At 36.4% G+C, this 14713-nt stretch overlaps 1 protein-coding gene across 5 annotated transcripts in view; it reads left to right on the top strand.

The window, feature by feature from the left end:
* Positions 1–14713, top strand: part of RNF144B (ring finger protein 144B) — a 204021-nt gene that overhangs the window by 128701 nt on the left and 60607 nt on the right. The gene's annotated exons all lie outside the window — the stretch shown is intronic.

The raw sequence follows: 14713 nt of genomic DNA, 5'->3' as shown, positions 1-14713 counted from the left end.
TATAATAGCATAATTGTCATTTAAATTCTGGAAAACACAGTGGAGGACATTAGTGGAGGGGAGTCAGAGAGCATCTGAGGAGTGTGGGAAAATGGTAGTTAGTGGTATGGTAGGGGTTGGTGATTAAAAATGACTCAAATAGCTTCCTGTACTTGCAGATTTTATCAATATCCAGTTCTCCTTACTCCCTTGTTCATTTCATTATTTGTGTAAGGCAAATAAAAGAGTAGTTGCAAGGAAACCCTATTGCTAAGGCATGTTGATTTGGTATTGGCTTTCAATATACCCTAGGATGAGACAAGACATTAGGATTCACCTATCTACTTTAACCTCCTCACCAGTGCAAGAATTCTGTCTCCGGTTACAGGAGGCATCTTACTTCTGCTTGAATATTAATGTTGGAAAGTAACTTATTTTATAAATGAATCAGCCATCATGGTTGGGTAGCTTTAATTTTTAGAAAACTTTTTTATATTAAGTTCACACCACTCTCAGACTTTTACCTAGAGGTCTTAGTTCTGTTCTCAGGAACAATTTAGAATAAATCTTTTCCTTCTATCTAATAATATTTAAATTATTTTAATTTAGCAACATATATTCCATTGGCTTATCTTTGGGCTTATTATTATTACTATTATTACTGTGAAGACCATGTATTTTTAAATCAGCAGGAGTCAGGAATTTGGGTTAGGGGAAAATCGTCAGTCTTTATTCTAGGTGAAAAAGGATCGGAGGCGGAAGAGAATCGGCGATAGCAATGTGTGCAGCTGAGTCAAGAAGCTAGCTGGATCAGCAGCCACACGACCAGCAGCTAGGAGAAAGGAATCCAGGCCCAATCTCTCCCAGCTTCTCTTCCTGTTCCTCTCTCTGCCTCCACCCACCAAAATCGTCATTTCTTCTACAACACATCAGGACTTGCACGGAGAGTGGGCAGGGACCATTCTTTATCCAATCATGTATATAGAGTATAGCCCAATTACTATTTAGCCTCACATACTTGAGACCTCAGTGCATCAACTCAAACTTCAGCCCATTACAATTACCTTAATGGTTCCTATTTGATTGAAGAATGTTTAGCCTGCAGAAGATTCTGAGAGAGACATAATAATTGTCTTCAGTTATTTGAAGGAGAAGGAGGAATTATTGGTCAATTTGCTCCTAAAGGCTAAACTTAAGAACAAGCAGATCAATTTAGGATAGAATTCAATAAAAAACAAACAGCAGCCTTGAGAGAGTTGGTGCATTTTCCCTCCAAGGAGAAGACTGTATGACTGCTTGTTGTATATTGTATATTGTCCTTTTCACTTCTCAAATTATTTGATTCCTTCAATAATATGATTTTCAGACCTATTAATATTTCTAGCTCCCCATCTCTAGATTTCCTTCAGTTAGTACCTCTTCAGACATGGTGCCCAGAATGTGACACAATAGATTGGACATATTCCATTACTTCATCCCTTACCTGTTTTTTAAAAAATTTCTTATTTCATATTTTCAATTACTAACACTTATTCATCTTTCCCCATTCCCAATTGGAAAAAAAAGGGAAAAGGGAAAAAATCCTTAGTCAAATAAAACAAATGGCTACATTAGCTACTTCTAACAATGTATATCTTATTTAGAAGCTACCTTATATCACCTCTCTGTCAGAAAGTTTGCCTGTTTTTCTAATAGTGTGTGTGTGTGTGTGTGTGTGAGGGAGAGAGAGAGAGAGAGAAAGAGAGAGAGAGAAATAGACAAAAAGAAGGAGGGAAAGAGGGAAGGGAAGGGGAGGGAAGAGGAGGAGGGAGGAAGAAAGGCGAAAGGAGGAAGGGTCAGAGAGAGAAAAGAGTTCACTTCTTTAAATGTTAAAGATATACTTAAAATAATTCAATTGAAGGGGACTTCCAACTTCTATCTTTGATGTAGTCAGGGCTCTATCTATGTCCCATAGGAGTATGAAAATCCCAGTTAGGCCGTTGAAATCCAAACTTTCCCAATGAAAAACAAAAGAGGAAAGGGAATAGGGACCTAGCTGGAATAGTGCAGGTCAGTTGACTTTGACATTTCATTCATTAGACAAATTCCTAGAATGATTTGTTAACCCTTGGAGACACTAAAAATCCTAGCAGTTTGGGTTTCTTGGGTTTCACTTCCTCATTGGGAGTGTATTTAACAAATAGCACCCTGTGTTTTTTCTTTTAATTATTATTTACACATTTCTTTAGAGCAAGGATTACCTGCACAATTCTGGTCTTATATTGCACCATCCAATCATTCAAATTTTTTCTGTCCTTCCTAAGGAAAAAGATGTAAAAGAACAGAGGTTAATCTCTGATTTTGAGAGGTCAAGTTCCTTCATTTTGCACATGGAAAAACTGAGGCTGAGGAATGTTAAGTGATATGTACAAGATCATATAGTTGGGATTTGAATCCAGATCCTTTTACTCTAGGGGCAACTAGATGGTGAAGCAGAGTTCACATGCGGCTTCAAACACTTAATAGCTATGTGACCCTAGTCACTCAGCCCTGCTTGTCTCAGTTTTCTCTTCTATAAAATGAACTGGGGAAGGAAATGGCAAATCTTTACCAAGAGCCTTCCTGTCCTCTCCCCCTTACTCCCAAGGAATAATGAGTTAGAAGCAACTGAAAAATGACTGAACAATCTTTGACTTTGGAGCTAATACAGTTTCTACTGTATAATAGATACTAGAGTAACTTTGGTTTTTTAATTGCTTGGTGCTGACCCCCCAGAAGGAAGTTGAATATATGGCTCGACCCTCTGGGCTAGAGAATGCTATGGGTAATCTAAAGAAGACAGAATTTTTGAGTTAATTTCATTGCTGCTTATTATTTTCCAAAACCTTTTTGGAAATGTAAATTTGATTATTGTGTCAGCACCGGTATAGATATTGGTCAGCATGTGGATATTAAAGTAGGGATTTATGCCATGAGGGCATTTTCACTGGCCATTCTCTCATTTCTGGAATGGTGTCCCTCCTTGTCTCTGTCTTCTGACTTCCCCTGACTAGTCTTGACTAAAATCCTATCTTTAGCAAGCTTTTTCATGTTCTCCCTTAATAATGTTGCTGTCTTCCCTCTTTTGATTATCTTCAATTTATCATGTGTGTGTATACATACATATGTGTGTATATATATATATATATATATATATACACACATGTGAAAATATTTTTTCAATTGTAAAATTATTTTTAACATCATTTTAAAAAAGGAATTCTAAATTCTTTCCCTCTCTTCTTTACACATTGAGAAAGCAGGCAATTTGACATAGCTTATACATGCAAAACATGTTTCCATTTTAGGCATGTTGTGAAAGAAAACTATCCTCTATGTATCTTGTTTATATATAGTTGTTTTCATGTTGTTTCCCCCATTAAGTTGTGAGTTTTTTGACAGCTGGGACTATTTTTGCTCTTCTTTATATCTCCAGTGTTCTGCACCTGGCACATGCTAAATGCTTAATAAATGCAGTTGACTTGAGTGTACAGGGAACATCTGGTTGGGGAATCCTAGAAGCACCCCAAAAATGAAAATGACTGATTGAATTTTAGTTATGGCATAAATAGTGACCTAGAGTTCAAAATGCGATTAGGGAAGGTGTGAGAGTCTTGAGGAACAATGAGATACCTTTACTACAGAAGAACATAAATAGACTGGCAAACCTTAATATGGCACATTCTTTCCTCGGTGGATACGTACACATAGGCACATATGAAGTAACGTGCTCTGGGGCCAGGACTACTTACAGAAGCCACTAGGGAGACACATGAGAGAAACAGCAAGATATTTTACCTTCCTTTTGAAATTTATAGAAGGCTTTGCATTAATTTAGCTCTTTGAAGGATCTTGGCTTTCTTAGAATGTAGCATGGGAAGTAATGAATAGAAGTTCAAAGAAGGTCTATTTAGGTTAGATATCAGGGGAAAAAAAACCAACTTTCTAATAGAGTTTTCCCAGTGAGAGATGCACTGGCTCAAGAGGAGGTGAGTTCTCCCTCCTTCTAAGTCTTCAAACAGAAGCCAGATGACCACTTGCCAGATGAGTCAATATCCATCTCTGTGACTTTTTATTTTTTTAAGCAAAAGAGGAAAAAGTGTCATTTAGTGGATTTAATCTTCAGTTGTTTCAGGATTGAATTCCTTTTCTTAAGTAACTCTGTTTAGTTAACTTTCTATCTGAGGCTAGTTGTTAGGTCTTCTGTGCAAACCTAACAACTAGCAGTTTCTGGAGTCTAAGGTTTCTTTGGAGGAAATGGAAGGATGTAAAATTGGCCCAACACTTGGTTTCTTTGCCTGGGAATCATCAATTTCCTTTCTGCTATGCTGTTTAGAGAGAACACCTGACACAGCTGGATTGCTTTGGGAATAGTGTGAAGTCTGGGGCCCTATCATGGGACAGATTTTAGGGTTCTTGAGAGAGGCAATATGGGGGAAGGGATTATTTTTTAAATGTCAGTGGACATTTATTGAATTACTAATATTGAAGCACTCCGTAACCTAAGGATTTAAATGGGCAGGTTTGGCTACATTGTGATTCTATCCTTTTTTCAATATATTCAATTCAAAAGTTTCTCAGTCACATCTGCTTCTTCAAGAATCTACTTGGTTTTTTCTTGGCATATACTGGAATCATTTGCCATTTCTTTTTCCAGTTCATTTTATAGATGAGGAAACTCAGGCATACAAGGTTAAGTGACTTCCCCAGTGTCATTCAGCTAGTAAATTTCTAAGATTAGATTCAAACTCAGGATGATGAGTGTTGATTCCAGACCTGGCATTCTGTGCTCTGTGACATCTAGCTGTCCCTGTCTTTCAACAATAGCCATCTTTAACTGTCTGCTTTTCACAGAGCACTCAGGCCTAACATGTGCCCATCCTATTTCTCTTCAATGTTATTTCTATCACATGTGTTCCTAATTTTAGATACTTTTTGATCAACAGAGATGAAGACAAGAAGCTATTTTATCCCATTTACTTGTTAGAAACTTGAGGTACTTTGTGATCTGGAACAAAAGCTTCTTGGAGAATTGTTTGTATCAAACCTTCAAAGGATCTGATCTGAATACCTCTTTCCAGAAAACAGTAGATAGTTATTTTTGGCTATAAGGAATACATGTTAATCTGCCCTAAGCTTCCACATTCAAAGTTGTTAGATTAGGCTCTGGGATTTACCTTTTTCTCTTTCTGTTTGAAAGATTTTTTTTTTGTTTGCTTATTTGTTTTTAAATCCAGCCTTCCTCAACCCACCATAGGTTGATGCCATTCATGGTTTTGTCTATATTGACCCCAAAATGGTCTCTACTCTCTGGTGTCTGTAGCTGTTTTGGAAGTAATAAGGAATTGTGACAATTCTGGTATAAGTAGGAGGGCAGATAGCAATACATGAGACAGGATAGTAGAGGTAATAAATTATTGTGCTACTCATGCCAAAGTTAAATAATTTTTCCTGGCCTCAGTTGCTTACCAAAGTTCTTCAGCATCCAAAGTGCTTTATATTACAGCTCTTTCTTACCTTGCTTTCCCCTTGACGGATTCTGTGATCCCAGAACTGGTCTACTTGCCCCTCATCCCAACACTTCCTATTCCTTTGCATTGGCTGCATCCCATGATATACTTGCATCTTCTCACTTCTGCTTTCTAATTTCCCTTCCTTCCTTCAAAAATCTGTTCACCACCTTTTATAGGAGGCTTTAGCAAGAGACTACCTGGTTTCTGTCTCTCCATGCTAACCCCCAACTTCCTAAGGATTTCCCTCTGAGACTTTATTATTGTATCATTTCAGCTGTGAATGATTCTTCATGATTTGGGGTTTTCTTGGCAAAAATACTATTGTGGTTTGCCATTGCCTTCTTCAGGTCATTTTACAGATGAGGAAACTGAGAAAAATAGGATTAAGTGACTGCCTATGTCACACAACTAATAAATGTCTGAGGCTAGATTTGGAATTTAGGTCCTCCTGACTCTGGGTCTGGTGCTGCTCTATCCACTATATAATTTGGATCTACCTAGTAGTTTATGTGTTGTCTTACTCATTGGAATGGAAGCCTCTTGAATATAGGAATTTTTTTACTTTGTATCCCTCATAGATGACAAAATACTGGGCATATAATTACATTTAACAAATTGTTAACCTGGTACCTCTTGTATCTTGTGAAGAAAACACTTTGTAAACCCTAAAGTACTTTGTAAATATCATTTGTGATTGTCATTAATCTTACATGAACAGAATGCTTTTGTACATTGGCTGGTTGGGGCATAAGGGTAGAGAGGAGAAATCTTTCTGGTTCATATTTACAAATGGGGCACTTGTCCTAGGATATTAAGAAATATTAGAAATAGCTCCCTTTACTATCCCTGGTGTATGTAGAAAACACTATATAGACCATAGATAGGAAGGAGAAATGTAAGTTGTAATAGGGTATAATTTAAGGATTCATGATACAGATACACCTTATTGGTGTGATGATCGTAAAGGGAACTAACTTTACAATTAAGTCCTTTTGATACTGTGGACACTAAATCCCCTTAAGTGAGATGATGGTGAATTTCATTAGTCTTTAGCTAGAACTTAAAAGGTATATAAATCCTGCAGAACACAGTCATGTAGCCTGTTATAGATGCTTGATGCTCTTTGAAGGACTTTGGTCACACAATTCGTGATGGGAAAAAAAAAAAGAGTCTCTGATAACCTCTTGAGATCAGGTGTAGGTAGCACCCCATTAAATAAGATGAAATTGCTTTTTATATCCTCAGAAAGAAGCAATTCCAGGTGAGAGATCTGAGTTTAAAAGCAGGAAAAGCGCCTAATCAAGCATTTATTAAGGGTAACACTGACAACTTTAAAAGTTAGGAGTGGGGAGAGAGAGAGAGAGAGAGAGAGAGAGAGAGAGAGAGAGAGATACAAGGAACATGAAATAGTCCACATATTCAAAAAAATTGTTTTCACATTCAATAAAATCTGAGCATTTCTTTTTTGTTTATGTTCTTTATATTAAGAAATTCATGTCTGTACTAGAGAAAGGCATAAACCTGGAATCAAAAAATATTTTTTTCTTTTTGTTGCCTTGAAACTAGGCTGGGTCTCTCTTCCTTCCTCCTCCCTCCCTTCCTCTCAGTTTATACTTGAAGTCCTTCCTGTGAACATTTGAAGATTGTCAACCTTAATCTTAAAAGAAATCATTCAGGATTTCGAAACATACTTGTAAGATTTGCTTTCCTTTAGAAAATACTAGTACAATATGTTTTTGTCTTTCTTCCTTTGTCTGAGGGTGTTAAAAAAAAAAGTTGCCACGAAATTTTGTCCTGGGTGTCTTATGTATGATTCCCACCCAAATTCAAGATGTTCTTCAGCTAGACTATAGTGTAGCTAGCTGTCTTTAAAAGCAGCCCAGAAAATTACTAATCTTTCAGCTGTTAAGTCTCAGTAATTGCAAATGGTCTTTATTGTTGTGTTAATTATCTTGTGTTTCTGTGTCTGTTTCTCTGACTCTGTATATGTGTATATGTGTGTGTGTATGGGCGCGCACTGGTTTTATTTTATTTTTTTTCTAGGAGAGGCCATTTATATATTCTGGTCTTTGTTCTAGACTATAATGATTTCAATCAAATACAAATAGAGTTGTTCACTTATTTCCTTCTCAGGTTTTCAATCATTGTTTTGAAAATGGTGTGTTTAGAGTAACCTCTTCCAAGATAGGAAAGTGGAACTGAAAACAACCACATATATAATGGCGACAGTTGTATAAATGAAGACTATTTTGAACAGGAACAAAACCCATCAAAAGTAATGCCCATTGGTGGTACTGATGGCACTGACTAGCTCAGTTTAAGCACTTGCCCTTCCTTTTTTGCAAGCTTTGACTCCTGGGAAAGGGACTACCCGTCTATATTCTTTAATACTTTTGTGTTTAAAATTTTTGGGAGGATTACTTACCCACTCTGGAAAAAGGGTAATTGAGTATTAGGTGGGGTTTTATATGTTGCTATAGAAGCAGAATTTGTCGTTTAAAGTAGAAAATTATCTTGAAAATTTAAAAAATGTAATGTATTTTAGAAACAACTGCTGTTTTTTTGTAGATACTATTTTTTTAAAAATAGTATCAGCCTTTTATTTTGTGAGATTTAATTAATAGTTAAGAAAACTGAGGTTAAGTGATTTGTGCAAAGTCACATGAGTAGTAAATGACAGGTAGGATTCAAACCTGGATTCTCTGCCCTTAAATTGATTACTGTTTCTGCTGGGTATCTAGAACACAGATACTAGCTATTTTAAAGAAAGAATTAAAAAAAAACAACAACTTTTTTTTTTTTTTTTTTTTTTTTTTTTTTTTTTTTTTTTTACATCATAGAAACCAGTTTCTTCCAGAATTAGGTACTCTTTGTGGGAAGGCTGAATGACTATGGTTACATACTATAATTATTGTGTTTGTTAGACTAGTACATTTGTCATTTTTCCTTTTCTTTAGTAACCCCCATGTTTTAGTGAAATGTTACTGAAGGCTGCAAATTGGAACAGAAAGATTGATATTCAGAAAACTTATTTGTTGACAACCCCTTATCAAGTTAGTACTCTGAGGTACATTGCAGAGTTCAAAAAAGAAAGAATATGTGGGGGGAAAGACTGAAAGAATGGTGCTCTAAAATTAAATGCCATTTAGCACAGATATCTAAATCTCTTCTGTGTTATAAAGCACAAAGATCTATTAAGGAACAAAAAGGAGGAGACAAGGAGTTTATTGTTGTGTTAAAAAAAAAATAAACCTTTAGGATCATGTCATTAATTTTCCCCTCGTTTCTCCCCTCATAACAATTTGATATAGATTATATATGTGCAGTCACGTAAAACATTTCTTTATTAGTCCTATTGTCAAAGAAGAAACAAATCAAAAGGGAAAAAAACCCCCAAAAGTGTAACTAATAAGCTGCATAATCTTTAAATAGGTATTTTTAAATAGGTGTTTTTTAAAAAGCTAATCTTGAGCTTTATTAAAGAACAGTTAGTTTAATCTATATTCTGTATATATTTGGTATATGCTCAGCAGGTATCAGAATTTGGAGTCAGAGAACCAACTGGCTTCAGATTTTGGCCTGATTATGGGCTTGTTAACCAACTTTTCTGGGCTTCAAATTTCCTCATCTGAATGGGTTGGATTAGATGATTTTAAGGTCCTATAATCTGAGATGATGAAGTAATTAAATCTTCCCCTGAAGCTAAAAGGTAAAAATTAGAACTGAGAAATTCCCTGAGTACTGTAGTATACCCTTGAAATATTTCTTGAGTATTCTCTTTTTTAATCCTATAAATCCTCTTTACAGTTAGATCCAGAACTGGAGAAATCCCTGAATTTTCAAGGTCATTTCAGTCACTGTAGCCTTTGTAGAAACCAGATGCTGCTGAATCAGTGTCAGGAGGAAAAAACTGGAGTCATGACAGAGATCAGGACAATGCTAATGTGCTTGTCATACTTGGGGGTGTCGCCAATGGAATTCTGGTTCAATGGGTGGTTTTTTTTTTTTTTTTTTAAACTTCTGTTCTTTTTTCTCTTTGCTACTTCTGCTTATTTCCTACTTGGCCTCTGTTTTTTACCCCCTGGGTCACTGCTGCCTTCTTCCTGTTATCTTCCTTTTTTTTTTTTTTTTTTTTTGCTCCCCTTTCTGGTAATAGTGCTATTAGCCGAATCCCAGAGCCATACAGTGCCTGAGACTCACAAGTAAATGCAGATAGGTCACTGTGAAGGGTCAGCCTACTTAACCTTAAATACCTGACTCACTGGATTATGTGTAGAATCTCTCCTGCTTGAATAACCTCCTGTTTGTAAAAGGAATTATTTCTGTTAACCACTGATATACATCTAATTTAGAGCTAGGCTTTATGGTAATAGAACATTTAATAGCATTTTAGTTCTGAGTGCTTCACAAATACTATCTCATTTGATCCTCACCACCATTCTGGAAGGTAAAGTGCTACTTCTTTCCCCATTTTACAGATGAGGAAACCAAAACTGAGAGATTAAGTGCATTTGGTCCCAGAGCTAGTAAGTATCTGGTTCTGGATTTGAATTCGTGCCATCCTGACTATAGTGGCAGTGCTCTAGCCACCATCTAGGTGGTGGTGAGATGCAAGTCTTAGGGTGGTGAGAAGAATTCTAGAAGGAAGAAAGGGGATGCTCATGTAATACTGCCTATTTCAGGGTTTTGTTAGGAATTTACCCTTTTGCTTTATCTCTATTTGGATGAATATGTAGAGAGGAAATAGTATTGATTGTATACCTTTTAAAATGTTTGCGTTACATCTTCCATTCCTAGAAATTGTTGAGTTGGAAGGAATGTCATCTAGTCCAATCCCATCTGAAATATGTACCTTGATTTTCCTTTTGGAGGCTTGAGAGGTTAGGAAGTATTTCTTATTTCAAGCAAAGATCTACCTCCTTCTCTTGGATCTAGTCTTTACCAGGTAGGATAAATCTAATTACTCCTTCACAGTATTCTGTGATTGTTTAATTATTTTTAGTTGAGTCTGACTCTGTGACTCTTTGGAGGTTTTCTTGGCAAAGATACTGGAATGGTTTTACTATTTCCTTCTTCAGCTCATTTTACAGAAGAGGAAACTGAGGTAAAAAAGTGAAATGGCTTGTCTAGGGTCACACAGATAGAAAGTATATGACGCTGGAATTGAACTCTGTTCATTGTGCTACCTAGCTGCCCTCATTCTATGAAGGTCAGTGGAAAAAGTCCCTCATGGTCTTGATTATAACTAGCTGAAAGAGGGATCCTGTATCATACTTGTTGCCTGTTCTTATAGTCAGTTGTCTTCTTGGATTTTTGATTATTTCTTCTCAGTTTCCTAGTTTTGCTTAATTTCTTCACTCCATTTTTAATCCAAAGTTCACTTTGTAGCCATAGAGGTTTCTTCAGATACTGTCCACTTTTTTTCATCATTGTAATCTTTTATTTAATTTTTAAAAGCAGTTCCCAAGAATCTATCATCCTTCTCAGAAACACAAGTTATTTTTGCCTTCTCTGTTACCACTATCAAGGTTGCTGAAGGGACTTGTGACCCGAATTCTGGGATAATAAAGTTAGAAGGAAAAAAAAAAGACTTTACTAAAGAAGCTGATAGGTAGCATTCCCTTTTCTACTGCCAAGAGATAATATAAAAATTAAAGTGTAAATTGTAAAATGAACCAGCCTGTTCATGTTTAAATTTGTAGGAATTTGGGGAAAGTTAATTCTTGAGCATTTTGAAGTGTAGCAGAGTAAGCCTGTTCAAAGAGCATGTTTAATCTGACAATGTAAGGAAACATTGGTGTCAGAGCTTCTACCCTTTTTGCTCCAATCTATGAATAATTATAGGATAAGCCTTGAGGAAAATTTAAAACCCCACAAGCAAAAATTGTTCATGTATTTCTAAAGAAGGCTTATAATGAATGATTGAAAAAAAGCATTTATTAAGCTCCTTTCCTGGAGCTAGGGGTGAAGGAAGAGCTGTGCATATCATTTGGTCAGCCTCCTTCCCTATTCTTGCTAGGCCAGCCAAATCTACTAACTGCTGTAGATTTGAGTACAAAAGCAAAGATAGGCCTTGAGTGTGTCTTTGAAGGTCTATCCTCCCCCCTTTTGGGGAAAACTAATGGAATCACCAGGAGTTGGACCTTTGGGGAAAATGGCATAATTTGGGGACTAGAATGAGGGAGGAATATAGGAAATGAAGGGAATCATGACCTAGGCCAGTCCTGATAGGAGGACTCCTGAGCCAAAATTTTGGAGATAACAGGATTAAAACCTCTAGGACAGGCAGGGTCTTTGGTTCTTTCCTCAAATGCCTGCCTTGACTGATAAAAATTAAGTAATAGACCTATTAGGCTCACAGGTTTTGAAAATTTGATTTGAGTCAGCTGAACTAGTTCATAATTGGATAGGGGTTTGATTATCTTGCTTAACCAAAATCAGAGCTAATGGTATTAGTGTTTCTCTGAAAGTGAATAGGATCTACCTGACCCTTTACCAATGCATCTGGTAAATGTTAAAGGGATAGATTTCAGTATATGGCTTATAACGAAGATAGCCTTGACATATAGTGAGGGGCAGGATATAATTTCTATTATACATAGCCTGTGTATTTATTAAAAAAACTTCTCACAATATGCTTTTTTGGGGTTAGAAATATTTTGAGACTAATCTCAAGGAAGACACATTTTTTTATTTTTTAGTAGATTAGAGCTAGGGTATCCTGTATATGGACTATTACCTAAGATTTACACTATGACTGGGGGTAAGGGGTGGGAAAATGGGTATCATTTAAGAATGTGGCAATCATTTATGAAGTGCCCAATGTGTTCCAGAGATTGTGCTAGGTATTGGAGACCCAAATATGAAAACAAATCAGTCTCTGCTCTCACTTAATCAGCTTAACCAGCACTCAGCCTTTTCTTAGGAGCTTAAAAGCAGGCCTGAAGCCCATTAATTTTCTATTTATTTATTTAATAGCCTTTTATTTACAGGTTATATGTATGGATAACTTTACAGCATTAATAATTGCCAAACCTCTTGTTCTAATTTTTCACCTCTTACCCTCCACCCCCTCCCCCAGATGGCAGGATGACCAGTAGATGTTAAATATATTAAAATATAAATTAGATACACAATAAGTATATATGACCAAACCGTTATTTTGCTGTACAAAAAGAATCAGACTCTGAAATATTGTACAATTAGCTTGTGAAGGAAATCAAAAATGCAGGTGGGCATAAATATAGGGATTGGGAGTTCAATGTAATGCTTTTTAGTCATCACCCAGAGTTCTTTCTCTGGGCGTAGCTGGTTCAAAGTCTGCCAGTGATAGGAAGCTCTGTACCTACTAGGAAAGCCATTTTACTCTTGAATATCTCTTGTTATTGCTGTACCCATAAAATAATTTTTTTCATATAGGGAGTCATATAGACCTGAGGAAATTCCTTCTCCCTAGGTCCTGCAGAAGTTGAGTGATTTATCCAGAATTGCAAAGCCAATATTAAGCAAAGGAGTGACTTAATGAACCTTGATGTTCTTGATGCTGAAGCACTGAACCTTGATATCTTCTCAGCCATCTTGTTAAAGAAAAAAATTATGTTGAGATAAAATCTTCCTTTCTGTAATTTCTACTTATCTATTCTTATAACTTATTCTTTTCTTTTTTTGCTGAGGCAATTGGGGTTAAGTGACTTGCCCAGGATCACACAGCTAGTCCATGTTAAGTGTCTAAAGCCACTCAGGTCCTCCTGACTTCAGGACTGGTGCTCTAACCACTGCGTCACCTAGCTGCCTCTCATTTTACTTATAGATAAGGAGGCAGCCTGCTCTGGAGACAGAAGAGAGAAAATGGATGGGCAGTCCTAGGCGTCTATTGGCATCCATATTGGGTAAATCCTTTATGGAAGAAGATGGACAAGAATTATAGAGGTTGTGATGGCATGATTAAGGTGTGAGGTGTTCTGGTAGAGAATATAACCTTGCTCATCAAACGTATGGTTGTTCAAACTTTTTCCATCATAGTCAACTTCTTGTGACTCCATTTGGGTTTTTCTTGTCTGAGTGTTTGAGGCCATAAGGAAGGTTTAACATTCTATCCACTGTGCCACTTTATATGCCTCTTCCAATCTGTAAATCCATTGAAATAGTGAAGACTTAGGTTCTTTATTACTTTTTTTTAAAAGACATTTGTGGGTTAAAATGAGTAGGCATCTACTTTTGGAACACTGACTTTTTTATGCTTAAATTGCTTCTTTGAATTTTTTATTTGATACTTGTTGGAATTATTAGTCTCTGCAGTGTCAGGTTCCCCCTTCTACCATTAAACTATAGATGTATTTGGGGACACTACTGAGGTCCAAGCTAAGTCTGGGTAAAATGGCACCATGATCAACATCCTCCCACACTCCTTTTCCCTTCCGTGTTCTAGTGCCCTTCTACCCAGACAAACTATACCCGTTGTGCTTCCTAGTGTGGTAACTCACATGAGCATGACTGAGCTACTTTCCCATGCCTCAACAGTACTCCACCTTTTCCTCTTGCTTCTCTTAAGTTTATCTCAATACACACAGTTTTCTCCTCAAAAAATACTCTCATCTTTAGTTAATTGTCAAAAAAGAAAACAGTCTTGTAATCCTATAATTGATTATTGATTAGTGGATTATCATCTCTGCAGTGTTTGCATATATATATATGTAAAATTAATATTAATAATAATATATGAATAAAAGAATGGTCTGAAAAGATGGCAGTATTCTAGGCTAAGGGTTCAACTCCACAAGAGAAAATTTTAGATATCTGTGTCAAGTGCACAGAAGAGACATTTTTGGCCAAGTATCCTTTTTAGTGCTTCTCAAATTATATTACTCACATGACTGCCAATTATACCTTGTTTAAGGCTAACCTCACCGAACAATACAATGTTCTTTGTTTTATTTCTAGGCAACCCAAAAATAAAGAGGGCTATGGATAAGAAGCTGAATTAGAAATATGTTTAAGTGGAATAAGTATTAATATAGCACTCACTATGTGCCAGGCACTCTCCTAAGCACTTTATAAGTATTAACACATTTGATCTTTACAACAGGTATTATTATTATCCCCGTTTTTTACAATTGAGGAAACTGAGGCAAACCAAAGTTAAGGGTAACACAGCTAGGGAGTATGTGAAGCTGTATTTGAACTGCTGTCTTCCTAACTCCATG

Source organism: Sarcophilus harrisii, chromosome 1, assembly GCF_902635505.1.
Source record: "Sarcophilus harrisii chromosome 1, mSarHar1.11, whole genome shotgun sequence".
NCBI classification, from domain to species: domain Eukaryota; kingdom Metazoa; phylum Chordata; class Mammalia; order Dasyuromorphia; family Dasyuridae; genus Sarcophilus; species Sarcophilus harrisii.
Note: the sequence above shows the minus strand (reverse complement) of the source record. Positions and strands in the feature narration are given on the sequence as shown.